Genomic DNA, 21,760 nt, shown 5'->3' with positions numbered 1-21,760 from the left:
ACACCTTTTTTATGATTTTGAGTCCTAAGAATTACTATTTTTTCCCAATGTTCACAAATCATTCAATTATTTATTTATTCTAGAACTTAAGCCAGGATCGAGACGAAGCTGTTCAAGCTGCAGTTTTATAGTATCTTGTTTTATTCCTCCTATCAACATTCCAAAATACCTTCCATTTGTGCATGTAAGCATACATTCTTTCATCAGAAAGTATTTATTATGCACCCATTAATGTCAGATACTGTTCTAGGAAATGGACACAGCATAGTTTATAAAACAGAACAGGATCTCTTCTTGTGAAATTTCTAATAGGAGAAAATGGTAAGCAATTATGCAAATTATATAGATAGATATAGAAGTACATATAGATTGGTTTATAGATGGATATAGAGCTGTGGATATTGATCTACCCATAAATCATTACATTAAGAAAAATGAAATACAATGCTGTGATAGAGGTTGACTAGGGTGAGCTAATTGGGTGGTTGAGGAAGTCTTCTCCAAGGTGGTGATATTGAACAAAAAACTGTGTATTTGGGAAGACTGGACCACACAAAGGCCTGGTGAATGGGCATTTTAGACAGAGGACTGAGCAAAATACAATTATCTCTTAGGTAGAAATGAACTTGGCAAGGCCGGGCGCGGTGGCTCACGCCTGTAATCCCAACACTGTGGGAGGCCGAGACGGGCGGATCACGAGGTCAGGAGATTGAGACTATCCTGGCTAACTCGGTGAAACCCTGTCTCTACTAAAAAATACAAAACACTAGCCGCGCGAGGTGGCGGGTGCCTGTAGTCCCAGCTATTCGGGAGGCTGAGGCAGGAGAATGGTGTAAACCCGGGAGGCGGAGCTTGCAGTGAGCTGAGATCCGGCCACTGCACTCCAGCCTGGGTGACAGAGTGAGACTCCATCTCAAAAAAAAAAAAAAAAAAAAAGAAAGAAAGAAATGAACTTGGCAACATTGAGGAGCAGAACTAATCTCTAGCTTTCAGTTTTTCAATGTAGAAGCAGTGAGAGATATTAACTATTTAAATGGCCTCAATCATGATCTAAAATGTCTATTTATTAAAAGTCTAAGGTTAAGACAAATATAGGGCTGTTCGTTTTCTGCATCTTAAAGAAATTAGTTCTTCCCACATTTAAAGGAGAAAGAAATCCAACACACAGAGCACTCCGCATTAACATAAAAAGAAATTCTGGCAATGTATCAAGAATGATAAAAATTAAACAAAAGGAAAGCATGTAAAAGCTGTCCTCATTATTGTTGTGCATTAATTATTTTCTCCAATTATATTCGCAAAAAAGGCTTTCAAAACCAAGCAGTTTAATGATTCTAAAAGTTTAAGCTCCTTTATCTTCAAACTACAGAATCATTGCGTGTTCTGCCTCCATCTGGTCTTAACTGCTTTTTATGTTATTATTTATCATTATGTAACCTGCATTTAGTTATTTCAGTAAGAAACAATTCTTTAGGAAACAAATTACAGTTGCCAGCACAGTAAAGGGAAAACATGCTCAGTTCAATTGAACCTTTGATGTTTGCTGCCTCTTTACATGTGTGGATTTGCAAGAATAGTCTCACCTGCTTCTTGTAAGGCTCCATTTTGATCTTCCTCTAATATGGTCCTCTTTATCCTACAGGCAGTTTTCTGTTTTCTAACTCTTAACTTAAGGACTTCCACATTCACCAACCTTCATGGTAGTCAGCTCTGCCTATTCTTGATACAGAATATTTGAATTCCTCCATGGTTATTTTAGTCTCAGGCATTAAATATTGTTTTTCTTATTCTGTAGAATATATGGTATTTATGGTTATTATTTTTAAAATTTGCTGGGCTGAAATGAGCCCATCTTTTTGTGATAAGCTCAAAATCAGTAAGAATGTCCAAAGCACTAGTAAAAGACAATGAATGGCAAAAATGGAAATAGGCAAATTTAATTTACTGAAAGAGGCACATATTTCCATCATCAGTCTGTACTGACACCATTAACCTCTGCAGTCACTTTTGCTACTTATTAGGTTGGGAGTAATTACTTTTGCACCAACTTAATAATTTTACATAGATGTTCCCATATTTGTCATTTGTACAATGTCACTTCAGCTTGCAAAAAAATAGGGCTATGTAGAACCTATCCAGTATATAGGTAGGCGAGTTTCTGCGGAGTTCCATTTTCATTGATGTTTAATAGATTAAACATTCATTAATAAATGGTGGTACATTGGTTATATTTTCATTGTTCAAATAGTTATACTTCCTGCCTCATTCAGTAAATATTTATTGAGAATCTACTATGTATCTGACAATGTGCAAACATTTAGGGATACAATGGTAACCAAGATAAATTTCCTTTCTTAATGACCATCAGGCTTAAAGTGGGCATATGCAAGTAAACAGGCCCTTAGAAAGTGAGATGATTTAAGATAAAATTTGAGTATGTACTTTGCACACAAAAGGGATATGTACTCTAGTTTGGGGATTAAGTGTTATTTAAAATAATTTTGAAGGAATAAGTCATAGATAGACAAAGAAGCAGCAGTTCTCAGACCTCACATTGTCATTTTGCATCGAGGCCCAAAAACTATATAGCTGGCTCTGTCTAGGACATATTACAAATGCAGAAACCAAGATCAGAATCTCTGTCTCCAAAGTTGAAATCAGGGGAACCTCACTGGATTATCACAGAGTGGCCCAGAACAAAGTTTATAGAAAGGAAAAGTCCTCAAGAGCCCCAAAGGAGGACTCACAAAGCAGGAAGTAGAAGTTTTAACTGGGGATTTAGACTCAAGAAAAGAGCCAGTAAGTTTGGTTACCTTCCAGCTTAGAGTACAAGTAAACCTGCCAGGGTTTCTGGACTAGGCTATGCTGACACACACCCTGCTTAAAACTTAAAAACTAACTGAGCATGTGAGTATGACCTTAATAAGTGGAGTGTCCCACAGTGCCTGTTTAAGGACATTTCTACAGCAATTGCTCATCAGCCTCTTTGAAATTGTTTTTCAAAGCTACAGCATGTGGCAGTGATGGCAGCAAAGCACTAGTGAACAATATATTGAACATATTGCAAATCAGTACATTGAAATTCACAGCTATCTCTTTCCCACATTAGGGTTTAGGGCTTTTGAAGTATAACTCCAAAAGTAACTGAAAGCTTCTGATGTTTTTAGATCATTCTGTGGGCAGAAGTCTCAAAGTAGTGATACAGATCACCTGGAAACATGCTAGTTAAGGAGAGGAGGAACTCATCTGAAGTTAATTATAAAAGAAAAACAATTACATTTATATGCCAAGCTTATGATACGGATTTCTCCAGATATATATTGATATGGTTAGGCTTTGTGTCTCCCCCCAAATCTCATCTTGAATTGTAATTCCCATAATCCCAGTAATCTCCATAAGTCAAGAGAGAGACCAGGTGGAGGTAATTGAATCAAAGACGTGGTTTCCCCATGCTGTTCTCATAATAGTGAGTGAGTTCTCATGTGATCTGATGGCTTTATAAGGGGCTCTTCAGCCATTTGCTTGACACTTCTCCTTACTGCCGTCTTGGGAAGGTGCCTTGTTTTCTCTTTGCCTTCTACCATGGTTGTAAGTTTTCTGAGGCCTTCCCAGCCACGCTGAACTGTGAGTTAATTGAACTTCTTTCCTTTATAAATTATCCAGACTTGGGCAGTTTTTTATAGCTGTATGAAAACGGACTAATACATACATAACATATATATTATTTTTGATCTTTTCTGTAAGTTTATTGCCATTAATAAATTTTCACTTTTTTATTTCATTTCTCTGTGTAACAGAATTTTTTTGTTTTGTCTTCTAATTTATGGATTGTTCTATGACAGAATCCAGTATGTTTAAACTTTCACACATTTTACAAAAATAAATTATGGTAATTTCCCTAAATAATGTTTCTATTCCATTGTCATAACCTTCCAGTTAACTTGCATAAATGATTAACTTCTTAAATTTCTTTGAAAATAAAAAAGGGATTTTTTGAAAATGTTCACATTGTTTCTTACTTGCCGCCAATACAAACAAGGAAACAATTTTGGTCCTCCAATTCATTTTTTAAAATATTTTGAATTTTCTGTTTGCTCACCATTCTTACGAAATTAAGTCTTTGTCTAGAATCATTATTTTATATGGGTTTTTAAAGATTATGGTGTCTCTACATAAATCTTTGAGATACAAACAAATGAAGAATAGAAAAGTTAAGAGTAATTTTGCTTTACTGCATCAGAATCCCAGGTGCCAATGAAAAGGAATAATGGGCTGAAGTATATAGACCAAGTATCTCTTTCTCTGCTGTTGAGAGATTTTTCTCCTTGAAGCAGTTTAAATTAGTTTCAGTGTCTACCTTCTACCTGGCTTACCTGCCTTCATTTAGAATTATCTTGCTACTGCCCTCATAAGATCTGACCAACGATTGTGCTTTGCCAAGGCCCTACAATCTTAGTCTGAGGTGTGTATCTCCTATAAGCACGGATGGGGTGATAACTTCAGAATACCAGTCAACTTTAACCTGTTTTCTTCCTCCAGTCCCAAATTCTCTGAGTGGAGAACATTTCAGTGAATCGTTTGTGTCTTCCACTTATTACAGAAAGGAGGTTTTTCTTCACATGAGGTGATTCATGTTTCCACGTCCTCTTTAATGCACTTCAAGTATTCTTTTTCATTTGCACATTATCTTTTGACATTCCTTTAAGTGTCTCACATCAAACAACCTTTTTCCTTTCTGGCATTGATTTCTATTTGCTGTTATATTGGCAATTCTTTGGTTGTCTTTTTGAGAACCTGTAGGTTGGCCAGCATTATGTGCCAGACTGGAAACCAAAGGTTCTTAGCTTTTAAAATTATTGTTACTATACTTGTGAAACTTTGCAATAATATGCTACTGTTACATTGAATTGATATATCAATTTCATGGAAACCCTGCATAAAAATGCTAACTTAATATTGAATATTACTTTGTAAATTCATAAGGATTTTCACAAATTCTTAAAGATACATAACCCACATAAATTTGACTTACAATTAAAGACGTGAAGGACACCTAGTTTGAAGTAAAAACTCAAGAATAAGTATATTGTTTACATAAGAAAGTATGTATTGCATTATTTTTATTTTGTTATAAGTGGGTCTAAATAAATGGCACGAAGAAAGCAAGTAATGTTTGCAGTTATATGATGACACTTTCATGAAGCTTTCCAGTAAAGCTAGCAACTACGTTACATAGTACTGAAGAAATATGAGTCCCTAACGTATATAAAAAATTACATTTTTATTAAAGATTAATGAATGTGTAGCAAATTGATATTTATACAATTAACAAAGTTCCTCAGTGGTCTTAATTCAAAGCCCATTTAATTTTTTTTTCTTGGAAAACAAATGTTGGGTCTATTGCTTGAGCCTGAGAGGTCTAAGCTGAAGTAAGCTGTGGTTGCATCACTGCTCTCCAGTCTTGGCAAGTGAGTGAGACCCTGTCTCAAAAAAAAAAAAAAAAAAAGCTTTAAATAATTTCTCTTCTATTTCTTATTTGTAAACAAATATAAGTTTGGGACATTATGTAGAGAATCAGAATCTTTTTGAAACTATTCCTAAAATAAATTCTGTGACTTTGCTAGAAAACCTGATGAAATATTATTATGTTCAACTTGAAGTAAACTGACATATAAGCCATTAGGGAAATACAAATCAAAACCACAATGATATATCACTTTGTACCCTCTGAAATGATTATAATTTTAAAAAGGCAGACAATAAGAAGGCTTAGTAAAGATGTAGAAAAGTTGGAAACTTCATATATTGCTGGTGGAATTGTAAAATTGTACAGTCAAATTGTACAGTCACTTTAGAAAGTAGTTTGGCATTTTCTCAAAAACATAGAGTTACCATATGATTCAGCAATTCCAAAGAAGGTAGATACAAATGACCACATATAACATGATTACATTTGAAATGTACAAAATACAAAAATCTGTAAACACAGAGAGTAGATTATTGGTTGTCAGAGGTTGAGAGGAATTTGGAGTGACTGCAAATGGGCACAAGGTTTCTATTAGTGCTAATGAAATATTATGGAATTTCATACTGGTGAAAGTTGCAGAATATCATGAGTATAGTAAGACAACTTATATACTTTAGAAGAATGTTATGTTTTTGAAAAATATGTAATTATTAGGTGACTATGGGAAAATTGCAAACGGTATAGAAGTACATAAAGTAATAAAAGAAACCCTCCATCAGGAATCTAATGTATTCATTCCCAAGAGTTAATCGATGTTAACATTCTGGTGTATATTTATATTTCCATAATTAAATACAGAGTAGGTGTGTGTAGCTACATATGTAAACACTCAAATCTGTTAAGTTGGCAAAAACTGCAATCACTTTTGCACCAATATTATCTTTTGCACTTAATATTCTTTAAAACATTAATTAAATAAAAATAATTTGTTCTGTGATTTTTCACATACTTCTTGGAGATTATGTGTACCTTTCTGCATATGTATACACACATACACACAAATACTACATACGTATACTGTCATAGAGATATATTCTGATGTAGATATAGATAGATCTTCATTCTTTAAAACAGTAATTTAGTAATACCTCTTACAGGTTATTAATAATTTATATACCTACTTTTCTATGTATCCCCATTTACGTTGTTTTCAATGTTTAGTTTTATAATACGTCAACATCCTTATATATAGTTGATAGGTTTGGCTCTGTGTCACCACCCAAATCTCACCTTGAATTGTAACAATCCCCATGTGTCAAGAGTGGGACCAGGTGAAGATAATTGAATCATGGAGGCAGTAACCCATGCTGTTCTCATGATAGTTTCATGTGATCTGATGATTTTCGAAGTGTCTGGCATTTCCTCTTCTTGCACTCATTCTCTGTCCTGCCACCCTATGAAGAGGTGCCTTCCACAATAATTGTAAGTTTCCTGATGCCTCCCCAGCCATGTGAAACTATGAATCAGTTAAACCTCTTCATAAATTACTCAGTCTCAGATGTTTCTTTATAGCAGTATGAGAATGGACTAATAATATATTTTTGTTTAATTAGGAAAATATATTTAAATACTGATATCATTACCCTGAAAATAAATGTATTTGCATTGAGTGAGTTCATCCTGAAAAGTTATGCCAACTAACACAAATTTTGCTAATAGTAACAATATCAGATATTATGAAGAGCTTACTCTCATATTACGTAAATGACTCCTTGTATAATTTTTATATATTTTACTAATTAGCACTATAAATGTTTCCCTTTTATTGATCTATAATTATTTACAAATTTACAGGGTAAATGTGAGTGCTTGTTATCTGCAAATAATGTATAATGATCAAGTCATGGTAATTGGGATGTCCATCACTGTCAGGGCTTAGTTTTGTTTTGGTATCATTTCAAGTATTCTCTTCTAGTTATTTTGAGATATACATAATATTGTTCCTAAGTATAGTCACACTAGTATGCTATCAAAAATTAGAACTTGTTTCTTCTAACTCTCTCTCTCTACCCATAATCAACCTCTTTTCCTCTCCTTCTTCCCCCTACCTTCCAAGTCTCTGGCATCTTTCTATTTCTATGTCAATGAGATGAAGTCTTTTAGCTTCCACGTATGAGTGAGAACATACGGTATTTTTCTTTCTGTGCCTGACTTATTTCACTTAATGACCTCCAGTTCCATCCAAGTTGCTGAAATGACATGATTTCATTCCCTATTATGATCAAATGGTATTCTGTTGGGTGTATATATATATATATATATATATATATATATATATCACTTTTTAAATCCATTTTTTCATTGTGGGCACTTAGGTTTATTCCACATTGTGGCTGTTGTGAATAGTGGTGCGATAAACATGCCAATGAAAGTATCCAATTGATATGCTGATTTTTTTCCTTTCAATAGACACTCCATAGTGGGGTTGCTGGGTTATACAGTCACTCCATTTTAAGATTTATGAGAAATCTAAATAGTATTTTCCATGTGGTTGTAATAATTTACATTCTCACCAACAGTGTATGAGTTCCTTTTTTTCCTGCATTTTCACCAGAATGAGATTTTTGTCCTTTAATAATAGCCATTCCAACTGGGATGACATAATAACTCATTGTGGTTTTGATTTGCATTTCCTTAATTATTAGTGATGTTGAATATTTTTTCATATATGTGTTGGCCATGTAGTCTTTTGATAAATGTCTATTTATGTCTTTTGCCCATTTTTGAATGGCAGGGTTTTTTTTTAAATGTTGAGATGTTTGAGTTTCTTGTATATTCTAGATACTAGTCCTGGATGAGTAATTAGTCGATTGAGTAATTTGCAAATTCTTTCTTTCATTTAAGAGGTTGTCTCTTTACCCTGTTTATTGTTTCTTTTGCTGTGTAGAAGCTTTTTAGTTTAATATAATCTCGTTCGTCTGTTTTTGTCACTTGTGCTTTTGAGGTTTTAGACATAAAATCCTTTCCTCGACCAATGTTCTAAAGAGTTTTTCCTATGTTTTCTTCTAGTAGTTTTATAGTTTCATATATTACATTAAGTCTTTAATCCATCTGGAGTTGACTTTTGTATATGGTGAGAGATAGAGGTTCGTTTTAATCTTATGTATATAGTTACTCTGTGGCAATTGCACCACAGTGCCTCACAAAGAGTAAAAGGGACTCCACCCTTTGCTCATGAGCCTTTGAATAGAGGCCATGCTGCCCCTGGAGGCATAGTCACCACTCACACAGTTCCAGACAGAGAGCCCTCTGGCTCACCTAGCCCAGCTTCCCTTGGCAGCAGTTGCTGTGCCTGCAGGTATGTGTATTAGGGGAGAACAGGTCTGGCTCTCTATGCATGTGCCAGAGCACAGAAGCCACTCTGCTGATGGGACGGGATCTCACTCTCCCCTTGTGGGGCCGAGCATAGAGTTTGTGCTCATGCTGGGGGCAGAGTCACTTCTCACAGTCCCAGGCAGGGAACTATTGGCTTTTGGAAAGCACATGCTTTGGTTTTCTTTGTCCTACTGGCTGTTATTTTGTGTACTGGACAGTCCATTTTCTGGAAAATATTATTCTCTGTCTCTAGAGTACTGGGTACTCCACAGCCTCTTTGAGTCCAGCCAGCACCTTGCTGCTGTAGCCATCCAGGTGGACACTGGGCGCTCATGGGATATAGAGATGTGGGAACTATGCTTCCTAGGGCAGAAAGAAGTCCTGTGATGAGTGTGCTCCCCCAGGTGCCCAGCTTCAGCCACTTAGATATTGGAGGGATGAGGAACCCAGTACAAGTTCCCTGGCTGGAGCAGTTCCCTCACAGGGCCTACAAATCATCAGTAATGCTAGTGTCAGGGTTTCTGTGGCTAGAGGAATTCTCTCATAGTTTGGATTGCAGAAGTCCATAGTGGAAATGTGGACAACTGAAGTTATCTTGTTCTTTCTCTGCGAGACTGAGCCCTTCTAAGCTCCTGGCCAATCTTGACCAAGCTATATACTCAGTTTCCTCTCCTGTGTTTGACGTGTTTTTTTTTTTTTTTTTTTTTTTTTTTTTTTGTGACTTCTCTGTTGGACTTAGTGTTCTTCCCTAGATTTTCTATTTAAAGTTTGTTTATTTGTAATTTTGTTTTGTTTTTTTTTTTTCCTGGAGAGAGCAGGTGTTCAGTGTCTCCTCTAAGCCATCTTGTACCCGGAATCTTATTTAATTAAAGAAAATAAAATCTCTTTTTCCTTGCATTCAGTCTGAAATGAGAACAGAATTCTCTCAGATCATGGTTCTGCAGGCTGTGTAGGAAGCATGGCATTGTCATCTGCTTGGCTTCCGGTGAGGGCTTTTGTGCTGCATCAAAACAAGGCAGAGAAGGCCAAAGAGGAAGTGGGTACATACAAAGAGGATTGAAACTCAACATGAAAGCAGAATACCAAATTCACTAAGGTTTCTTTTGTTTGTTTTTATTTTAGATTGTTTTGCTTTGGTTTTAGTTTAGAGAAAAATATTTTGATTGTTTGAAAAAACTTATTTAACAAAATGATTTTTAATCCAAAAAATACAACAATCATCTTTAATATAAAAAAGGGAAATTATCCCAAAACTAGAAATAATCATTATTTAAATGCTCATATGTTTTCCAGTACATTTACATGTACAGACACATTCACAATTATATGTGCAAATATGTCTCATTTTTTAAAAACAGGTTACATTGCATTTTTGTTTAACATCATGTTTTTAAAACATGTTTCTAAATTGTATTTTCAAAAAGAAAAATTAAAGTTACTCTTTGAAGAAATAGAACATTGCAGGTCTGGGTCAGAAAATATACAAAAAGAACCTGGCATATTTTGCCAAATCAGAAAGCAAGCAAGCAATAAAAGATTACTGGGTTAGTTCCAAAAGGAAACAAGAATCCATGTGGGGGGTCTGCCAGTGTCCATATTTAGAGAATATGAGCTCCCAAAAGGTTAACGACTGCAGTAGACTAAAAAACACTGAATTTATGAAAAATCCATGAGTTAATAGTGTTACTAGAAAACAGCTTTAATCTTTAGAAGATAAGAAACCAACTCATTCCACAGAAATTTACCATGCATTTCTAAAATCATTACATTTTTGCTGAAACTTGTAATGTTGTCTTTTACCTGCCAATATATTCTGCACTGGTACTTAAAATTTTGTATCAGATCATTTCAATATCTAAATTCTTGTAGGTCTTTTTTAACTGATTCTGATTAATGTTCTTTTTCTTCTGCTATTCCAGAAAATGTTTGATTGTAAGATAATGTCGCATGTAAATAATTATTTTTGGAAATATCATAAGACATAGGATTATATTATTTTCCATGAGAGATGATTCTTTTCTTCAATATGAGTTTGTTGTTGTTGTTGTTTTGAGACGTTGTCTCACTCTGTTGCCCAGGCTGGAGTGCAGTGGTACAGTCTTGGCACACTGCAACCTCTGCCTCCCAGGTTCAAGCGATTCTCCTGTCTTAGCCTCCTGGAATTACAGGCAGCTGCCACTATACTCAGCTAATTTTTTTTTTTTTTTTTTTTTTTTTTTGTATTTTTAGTCAAGATGGGGTTTCACCATGTTGGCCATGCTGGTCTCGAACTCCTGGCCTTGTGATTTGCCCTCCTCAGCTTCCCAGAGTGCTGGGATTACAGGCATGAGCCACAGTGCTGGGCCTTCCATACGTTTTTCTATAGATCCTACCATGAAATAGTACCTTAATCTGATTTCTCTGGGACTTAGATAACTCAAAGCTACTGTGAGCGCTACCACTAGTTTTTCTTCTTACTATGCTAAACTACATATTGTGTAACTCCATCTATACAATTTTTTTTAAAAGACAAATTTATAGTGATGAACAGTGTTAGGGTTTAGGGGTGAAGGAAAGCATGTGACTATGTAAAGATAGCAGTTATATAGGATATACCAGTTAAAGTTATAGAACATTCCTTATCTGGATTGTGTTTATGGTTGCACAATTCTTTACATGTATTAAAATTCATAGAAAATTGCATCTCTTCAAAATGGGGCGATTCTACATAATTTAAAAAGTAAAATAAAATAATGAATTTTCACTTACATTTATCATTTTGCATTTGTATTCCATTTGCCTCATATTCTTTTAACTCTTGCCTTATTTTGGATTGTGTTTTGTTTTTGTTTTGTTTTATGTGTGTTTCAATTTTTCTTTTGCACTAGATTAGATAGCAGGAATAAGTTTGAGAGATTTTTCACAGCCCAAAGACTATAGTTAATAGTTATATATTGTACATTTCAAAATTGTTATGAGTAGATTTTAAATGTTTTCATTTTAACCTCTATTGTTAATCAGCTAAACTTTTTGTTTATTTTTAGTAGTTGCAATAGACTTTAAAGTATATGTTTTAATTTATCACCATTTAACATTAAATTTCACATGTAAGAGCCTTACGGCCAGGCCTGGGCCTCACACCTGTAATCCCAGGACCATGGGAGGCCAAGGCAGGTAGATCACCTGAGGTTAGGAGTTCAAGACCAGCCTGGCCAACATGGTGAAACCCCATCTCTACTAAAAATACAGATAAAATAAAATAAAATAAAATAAAAATAAAATATATAAAATAAAATAAAATAAAATAAAATAAAATATAAAATAGCTGGGCATGGTGGTGCATGCCTGTAATCCCAGCTACTCAGGAGGCTGAGGCAGGAGAATTGCTTGAACCTGGAAGGCTGAGATTGCAGTGAACCGATATCACCCCACTGCACTCCAGCCTGGGTGACAAGAGCAAAACTTTGGGAAAATAACCTTACAAGGATACATTTCTTGCTTCCAGGCCTTTGTGCTATTATCATACACGTTATTTCCACATATAAGTTTCACAGTACATTGGTGTTAGTTTTTCCATAGCAGTCAATTAACTTCTAAGGAGATTTAAGATACTATTTTTTAATTTACTTGTATATTTATCATTTCTGGTACATTCATTCATTTGCATAGATCATTATTTTGTCCTGTTATCATTTGGCTTCTGCCCACTTCTTTGAACATTCCTTGTAATTTAGGTGCTGATGGTGAATGATCTTTACCTATATTGTTCTAAAAATGTTTATTTTGTCTGCATTTTAAAATATTTTTTCACTAAGTTTATAGTTCTTGGTTAACAGTTTTTCCTTTGCTTCTTTAAAGCAGTTATTTCATAACCTGTATAGTTTCTGATGAGAAGTCTGCTTTAATTCTCTGCATAATCTTTTGTTCTCATGTTTCTTTTCAAGTTTTCTTTTCCTTCCCATAGGTTTTCATAAATTTGATTATAATGTGCCTGGTGTGGTTTTATTTACATTCATTTTGCTTTAGATTAGTTGAGTTTCTTAGATCTGTGGATTTTTATCAAATTAAACAATATTTAAGCCTTTATTTAAAATAATTTTTTTCTGTCCCCCTCTCTTTACTCTGTCCTTTTGGGACACATATTACATATATTTTAGACCTCTTGATTTAGTTTCTCAGCTCATTTGGGCATTGTTCTCGCTTTTTAATTAGTACTCTTTTCTTTTTGTGATTCATTTTTTATGGTTTCTAGTAGTATGACATTAAGTTCTTCAGTATTCTCTCCTGTATTCTAGTATGCTTTTAATCTTGTCCAGTATGTTATTTTATTTCAGAGATCATATTTTTTTTCTTCTCTAGAAGTTCAATTTGGATCTTTAAAAATAAATTTCATTTAGCTCCTAATCATCTTTATTTAAATTCTTAGCATATTTATAAGATTTATAATAGTGTTTAAAGAGTCTTGCCTAATTCAATCATCTATATTTCTGACTGATTCTATTGATTGATTTTTCTCCTGCTTATGGATATTTTTCCTGCCATATTTCATGCCTAGTAAATTTTTATTGTTGGATTTTGTTTTTTAAGGTGATAAATTATATCCTTATAAAGAAAACTAAATATCGTTCTAATGTGTAGTCAAGTAAGTTGTGAATCAGTTTGGCCCTTTTAAAGACTTGCTCTTAAGCTTTGCCATGGTGTGTTCACAATAATCTTTATGTTGTAGCTAATTTAGCACAGCTACTAAGATTAGATCCTTCTGAGGAATCTATCCAATACCTCATGAGGGGTGGGCCTCTTCTGCACGGCTGCTGAGAACAAACTATTCCTAGCCCTTTGTGAGCCACGATAATTGTTCGGCCCACTGATTTCTGGTGGTTCTCCCATTCACCCCCAGCTCAGTGAGACTTGACAGTATCATTTCTTTGGAATATAACTTAGAAACTGCTTCCTGCCAGTGAGCTGCTGCAATTTTTTCTTCAGGGATCTAAGTCTTCTGAAGCCAGTTACCCCATGCCTGAAACATTGCTTTATATTTTTTTCCTGCTTTCTGGTTGTTTAATGAGGAGAGGGACATTCCTATAATAGTCAATCTTTCATGAGTGGAGCTTTGTTTATTTTAAACTAAAAAAACAAAAATGTACTGTGAGCTCTTGTAGAAAGGGACAATAAAGTCTTTGGAAATCTGGTGTTTCAAAATCGATTATGGTTAGAATATTAATGGTAGTAATTCAATTATATTACAGATATGTGCATTTATGGGATTACCTACAACATATATAAATAAGGACAAGATTTATTAATAAGCCTAGATAAATGTTTTTGACTGTTTTTCTTTGTGTCATCATTATCATACCAGTGAAGTATTTGCACCGATTATTGAAATCTCAGGTTGATTATGTTTTTCTCCAATAGAGGACATTTAACCTTGATATGTATCTTTTAGTACTGTCATGGCAATATTCAGTTAATTTTTAAACATGTACTTATGCATCTACTGTGTGAAATTCCATTAATATGAATAACTGAAGATTCAACCCATGTGAACACAAAACCATGTTTATAATACATACTCCTTGTCTGTATCCTTTAGAATACTCATTCCTTACAATATTGATAGATACTTGGTAGCAAAATTTGTGAAGCACATGGTAAACAAATGTGAAACATCAAAAACATCAAAACAATGTTCTGAATAAGAACTTATCAATCTTTAGAGATGATAGATGAAGATATATGTGGGAGAAGTCAGAAAAGGTCTAGAATGTTCTAAATAATAAAGTAATTATACCATCATAAGTCTAAATAAGGAAGAAGAGAGGAGAATCAAAATGGGTTTGGAGATAAGACTTTTCAAGGAATTTTAGAGAGGAACAGGAGAGAAGAGTGGTGTCTCCATGTGGAGTAGGATTCAGAGATTTATATAAGTAAAGCAAATTTTTATAAGTGTTATTTTGTGTTGTTTTGTATCCCCATTATCTATGTCTGCAATACATTTTTACTAAAGACACTACTACTTTTCAATGTTTTGAGTGACATTGTTCTTTCTTCATGCTGAGATAAAATTTTAAATTAAAATTTAATCTCAAGAAAACCAAGCTTTATTTGGGTTATACAACATTAAACACTGTGATTCTAGAAGCCTGTAATAAATGTATACTTTGAGTTTCCAAAAGGAAATAAATGCGGATATCTGGCCTATCCCCATTTATTTAACTACAGTACCCTTTCCCCAGGAAAATTTTATGAAATTGTTTTCTGAAGAATCAGATTGAAGAACAGCTTCAAAACTTGAACTCAATTAATTTCAATCCAAATGAAACAAAATTTTAAAGCCCTGTATTAGTCAGTTCATGCTGACATAACAAAATACCATAAACTGTATGGCTAAAACAAAAGAAATTTATTTTCTTACAGTATTCAGGATGGAAATCCTAGGTCAGGGCACCAGCATGGTCCAGTTTTGGTGAGAGCTTTCCTCCTGGCTAGTAGAAGGCTACTTTGTCTCTGTGTGATCAAATGGCCTTTCCTGAGTATGCACATGTGGGAAGAGAGAGAGTGGAGATAATCTTCCCATTCTGATATGGCTAACAGTCTTATTGAACTAAGATCCCACATTTATGACCTAATTTTACATAGTTACCTTGTAAAAGCCCTGTTTTCATATACAGTTACACTGGTGGTTAGGGCTTCAGTACATACATTTGGGGAGAACAAAATGCAGTCCATAGCAAGCATCATAGGCAGTACTGTTTATAAAAATATAATCATTATTTATGGCTTTCAGTTTTACATAAAATTAGTTAACATATGCGCTACTACAGAGATTTTAGTTACTAGTTTTAATCCTAGATAATATTAGTATTTTTTTCTGAAGATTTTCAAATAAATTCACACAATTGATATCTTTAGCAAGGACAATAAAGTCATAAGTAAAAATAAATAGAGAAAAGTTAGAAGGCAAGCTAGAAGGGGAAGAGTCATATTAATATTTTGTAGCCTACCAGGGTATAGATAATAACACCTTATTAAAATAATAAAAATATTAATTTTGTGGACTAGTTTTTTACAAATCTTCATAAACGTGAAGGGAAACCTGGCAAAACAGCAAATCATTTTATAATTTGTAACTGATGTTAAGATGTGGATTCATATACATAATATATACTATATTTGGATCAGGAAAAAATGTAAAACAGATAATAGTGGAGATAGTATCTCATAGTTTTCTATGGTAACTACAAGAAACTTCAGTAGTATTTAATATAATTTTAATGGTGCAGGAATTGTCTCAATAACCAATTTAGACTTTTACACAGTAAAAAAAAAAAGTCAGTATTATGGAAGTAACTTGGTTAAAATAAGCATATAAGCTTAGAATACACCTCTAAAAAGATTCAGGTTGTGAACTATGGATATTAATCTGCTTACATTTTTAGCATGCTATTAAGTCATTTTAATGGATTTAATTATATGTAGGCAAAATAATTTTCAGAGACTATTTCAACCAGCTAAGTAATGAACCCTCAAAATGTTATAAATAACTTTATTTTTATTATTATTAAAGGTAACACATATAGTTAAAAATAGAACATCTAAAGATGTGCAAATGCAAACATTGTTAGAGGTTTTTAAGACAAGACACAGACAACTTGGGAAAAAAAATTTCCTAAGCCTGAGAAAAAATAATTTCAATGAATACAAACGAATATGAATATTTATGAAATGAATTGCCTTTTTAGTATTTAGTTACACATTATTTACTATTCTCCAACAATTTCGTAATAAAAGATACTTTTTTATTGGAATTTTGTTCACTATATCTGATGAGTTGCTTGAAATCTCTGTAAATTTTATTAAGTTCTAGTGTTATAAAGCAACCATTTTAGGTTATTAAAAATCAAAGATTAAATTATATCTTAATTCATTAAGTAAATTCCTTAACTATGGTTAAGGAATTGGAATTTGTAAGGAAGGTCACAATAATCCGTTATTCCTTTATCAGGCTCCTTTTATTGCAACTTTTCTGATTATCCTATCAAGTGTAGAGTCTATTTTTACACCCTTAAAACTAGGCTAACCCTACGACATGTAAAGAATAATTGAATAGAGCAAATATGAAGTTTTGTGACTTTTGAGTCTAGGTATTAACAGGCCTCTTACCCTCTTGGGATGTGGTACTTCTGGGTGGGAAAACTCAGATTCCTTGATGATGAAAGACCACATGCAGGCCAGGCATGGTGGCTCATGCATGTAATCCCAGCACTCTGGGACACGGAGGTGGGTGGATCATCTGAGGTATGGAGTTTGAGACCAGCGTGGCCCGTTGGGGTGCAATCAAGCTGTTGGGAAAAACTTTAGAGCTAGCTATAGAGATAGACATAAATCTTCTTGGAAGGCCAAGAAGTTTGCATAACTTTGGTAATAGATCTGGCTGAAGGCAGCTTTGTGCCTTTACCTTTAGTTAAACAAACTAAAAGTAGTAACAAAGAAAGGCAGAGTAGTTTACCTAGCTAGCTTGTTTACTCATGTGGTCTTAAGACTAACCATTGATGTATCTTTGGTGCTTAAGTGCTTTTTACTTGGGAAGTCCACAATGTCAATTATCCTCTAATGGTGTTGACTCAAGCCTTTCTTAATTAATCTTACCGAATAAATGTGAGTCTCTCTGATGGAGAACTTGGTTGCAACTGTTTACAATACTCAACAGGGAGTCTGTAAGGGGCTCCGACACGCTCAGCTGGACTGGCAAAGCAGAGTATCTGTATGTCACTGTATGTTATTCATACCTCGCTGGGTCAGGGATCTGCAAGGAACAGACCCCCCACAATTGGTGCCCCCATGAGAGGAGTGCTGCTGCACTGGTCAACATGTTGAAACCCTGTCTCTACTGAAAATACAAAAATTTAGCTGGGTGTTGTGGGCGCCTGTAATTCCAGCTTCTCGTCTCCTGAGGCCGAGGCAAGAGAATCGCTTGAACCTGGGCGGCGGAGGTTGCAGTGAGCCGAGATTGTGGCATTGCTCTCCAGCCTGAGTGACAGACCGAGTGACAGACCAAGACTCTGTCTCAAAACAAACAAACAAACAAACGAACAAAAAACAAACAAACAAACAAAAAACAAATATAATCCAGCCTTACTAGAAGAAACTGGAACTGGCACTGGATATGAGGTAATGCCACTTTGGAAAATATAAACAAATTTGAGGGGTAGATGACTATCTTCAAATTTAGCCCAAATTCCCAACTCATTAGATCAAGAGGAAATAATATTTTTAAGACACTGCTATTTGGGGGGACGGTCTGTTATGTAGCAATAAATAAATGACACAGAAATTGGAATCTAATGCTGTAAAACCCTAAAATACGTGGCACTGGAATGGGGTTCAGCAACAGGAAAGGCTAGAAAAGTGGTGAGGAGGCTGAGATGGCAGAGTGAATGTCTAGTAAACTGTTACTGAGGCAGAAAAGACAGAAAATTATTTGAGTCTTCAAAAAGAACAAACTGAACTATGTAGTTGCAGGAAAAAAAAAAGGCAAACATACGAATTGAAGAATGTTGGAAGTTAAAAAAATTTTCCAATGAACTTGTTAATGTTAATGAAGCTATATCTAGAGTGTTGAAATGCCAGTTGGGTTATTCTAGCCGAATATGCTAAAATAATTCAAGTGAGAACTAAGAAGACAGAGTACAAGCAAAATTTCTAGGAAATATAGAATAATATAGATTGTTCAAAGTTTACACATACAATCAAAATAATACAGATTATTCTACAGAATAATATAGATTATTCAAAACTTCCAATATTCTCAAAGAAATTACACTAAGGTAAATATCAAATCAAACCTTTGGTTGTAACAAAAATTTGTTAAGAAATCAGAATGACTAGATACATTGCTTATGCACTCTTTTACTTGGACAAAAGGGATCAGGAGAATCTTAAAACCATTGTCCTACACAGCAGCCCACCACACCCAATGTAGAGAGAGAGATCTCAGTAAGAATTGTGAATGTTACTTTGGGGACATAGAGATTTATTTCCAAAAATAATATTTTTAAGAGGCTTGTCCTGGCAAAAGTACTAGTAACTTGGCCTCTTCAGGGCCCAAGACAGTTCAAAATGAAAAACAGGCCTTAAATGGCAACTTTCTACAGCCAGAAATCAGGCTGAGAAGGCTGCCCAGTCCAAACATGGGCTATTTCTCATTGAAAAGGAAGATATTCCCAGAGGACTTGCCAAGAGATGTGGAGAACAGTGCATTAAGGGAACAACTTCCAGGTAGCAGAACTGGGCCATAGTCAAAGAACATTCCTTGTGTTTGAAGGAGAGAGAGAGAGCTGGACATATGTGCCCAGATGGATTTCAGTAGTACAGTGAGCCAAGGGCTCTTAGGTCTTTCCTATTTGTTTCCTCTCTGAATGCAGTTATCCTGTCCCAGTTTCACCAGCATAGGTGTGTGGGAGGTATGAGGAGAGGAGAATGGCAGTAGATAACTTTTGGGTTTTGGTGTGAGTCTGTAATGAAGAGGAACCCCTTGGGGAAAACTGTGGTCTAGCTGATTTTTTCACACCTGCACTGGATAAGGATCACAAAATCATGGACTTTGATGCAGGAGCACATGACTTATTAAGGGTGTACTAAACAGAATTAAACCTAGAAGACAGAGAAGGATAGGGAAGAAGGAGGACCCAAGCATAAATGTCATCTTAGGTGTCCTTATCCACCATCAGTCTCTGAAGTATAAATCACATGACAGAAATTTTGTCTTAAAGGATTCTCTGGAAAAAGTCTGCCAATAGCATCTAACCTACAAGCAGCTGGGAAATGGTTTACCTTCCAGGAAAACAGGTCCTGAGAGAGGCACAGATCTTGTATTCCACGTTTATAATTTGCACTGCAATATCGTGTATCTAATACCTGTCAGAAACTGCTACAATGCCTTGAGAATACAAAGCTGGATTAGATACAGTCCCTGCCTTAAAAAAAAAAAAAAAAAAAAAAAAAAAAGAAAAAAGGCTCAGAGCTTAACACTTAACAACAGAGACTGACTTGGAAGCACATCATTGTAAAAGTATTTTACATTGTAAGGAACTGTTCAAGCTTATGGAAAATTGAGTGAGAAAAAGTGTTATTAACCATAATATCAATATATCCAATCAACACCTTTAGGTTTTTAAAAACTATTTCACCAAATGCATGTAAATATGGAAGTAGAAAAATCTTTTTGAATGAGATTGTGTTTGCATGATATGCCACAAAATCACCCTTCTACTAGTAATCAGTTATGCTCAAAGTTAAATTAATGTTGGCTGCATAAATGGTCAATCAACAATTAGAGCAAATGCTAGAATCCAGGATTCAATGAAGATTTTTGAATAAAATGTTAACAAATATTATTAGGTGTTTGCACTGACTTAGCTATCTGATTGAAAAAAAAATTGGAATGCAATATAGCAGAAAATGATGGATGTGTCAGATGACTACAACTACTACTGGTTTATAGGTTTCTACAAAAACAAAGAACATGTATGTCTGGGGTCCTTAGTGAAGCTGAGTTCTCATTTTAGATGCTATACCATAAGAAAGAAAGGCACAAAATCATGGGGGATTGTAGTCACACAGGCTTGAATGTAGGGCATTCAAGATTTCTAGAGTACTATGATTTTATGTTTATGAGTCATATGTGACTATGCAGTAGCAACAAAATCTTAGGACATGCCCTGCATATTGACAATGATTTGCGCTCTTTCATAGTGATGCCCAGTTCTGAGTATGTATTAACATTTCTTGTGAAATTTGAAGGACTTCATACTTTGCCTGGAAATTATTTGCCACAGCTCATTAAAATGGAAATGTCTTAAAGGTAGTGATCTGTGTTTTTCTGTCTTCCACTGACTTATTTTATGCTGTAGTCTAAAATGTCATCTGTATATAAATTTTAACTCCTTTACTATTCATTTATTAACCACCATCCACATGTATCTTAGGAACATATCTGAAGTATTGATAATTTTAATTGATCACTTTGACAGCATTCCCACCCACCTACTTGATGTCTTATTGAAGACATTAATGATAATCAAGATGTAATTATCAAAAGCACCAAGAGGAGTCTATAGTGCTTGATGACTCAGTCAGACAAAACTGGTAACAATTACACAGAGACAATCATCTTTCTTCACAGTTGTGAGAGCTGAAGCAGAACATCTTGTTCTTGCAAATATCATGGACAAATGTTTTATAACTATGTCAAGCTCATAGCTAACAAATTGCTTGTAGAATCAAATAGCAAGTTTCACAATGCACAGTCATTTCAAACATCTTTATAAAGTGTTCGCATGCTTATATAGATTTTCCTTCATTATTGAATAAAATGAACTCTTGTCATGTCTAGACTAACATTTCTGTTAATTTTATCAAAGTGCCTAGAAATTAATGTAATGTCTGCCAATCTTAAAATACTTTAGGCATTCCAGAAAGAAAAACCAAAAGGAAAAAAAATGGGATAAAATAGCCAGGCAGTTGCAATATTAATGGGTACGATCTTATCTTTGTAAGAGGGCATGTAAATTCAATAAGCACATAATAGACTTCACTCTATTCTTTATAGATCTTTCATTCACTATCCAGGAGAAATAACCTATGAGTATCCATGTAAAATTAGATGAAATTGTGGAAAGGTTCATCAATTTTTGTTGAACCCTAAAAGGGTACTGGAATACTAAGCAATTGCAGAAAATAAGATGAAGAAAACTATATTTATGAATATTCTCAGAGGGTAAGTATGGTTGCAGGAAACCCTCTGATGAACCTGTTGGTATAGTATTCACAAATTTGGTTCATACAATAGAGCAAGTATATCTCTTTCCTCATCACTCTCATATGAAGCTCAATTTATGTAATAAAATGTTTAGAACACATATTCCAAAGCACAAATTT

Source organism: Macaca fascicularis, chromosome 6 (assembly GCF_037993035.2).
Source record: "Macaca fascicularis isolate 582-1 chromosome 6, T2T-MFA8v1.1".
NCBI lineage: Eukaryota > Metazoa > Chordata > Mammalia > Primates > Cercopithecidae > Macaca > Macaca fascicularis.
The sequence above is the reverse complement of the archived record's forward strand: the minus strand, read 5'-3'. Positions refer to the sequence as shown.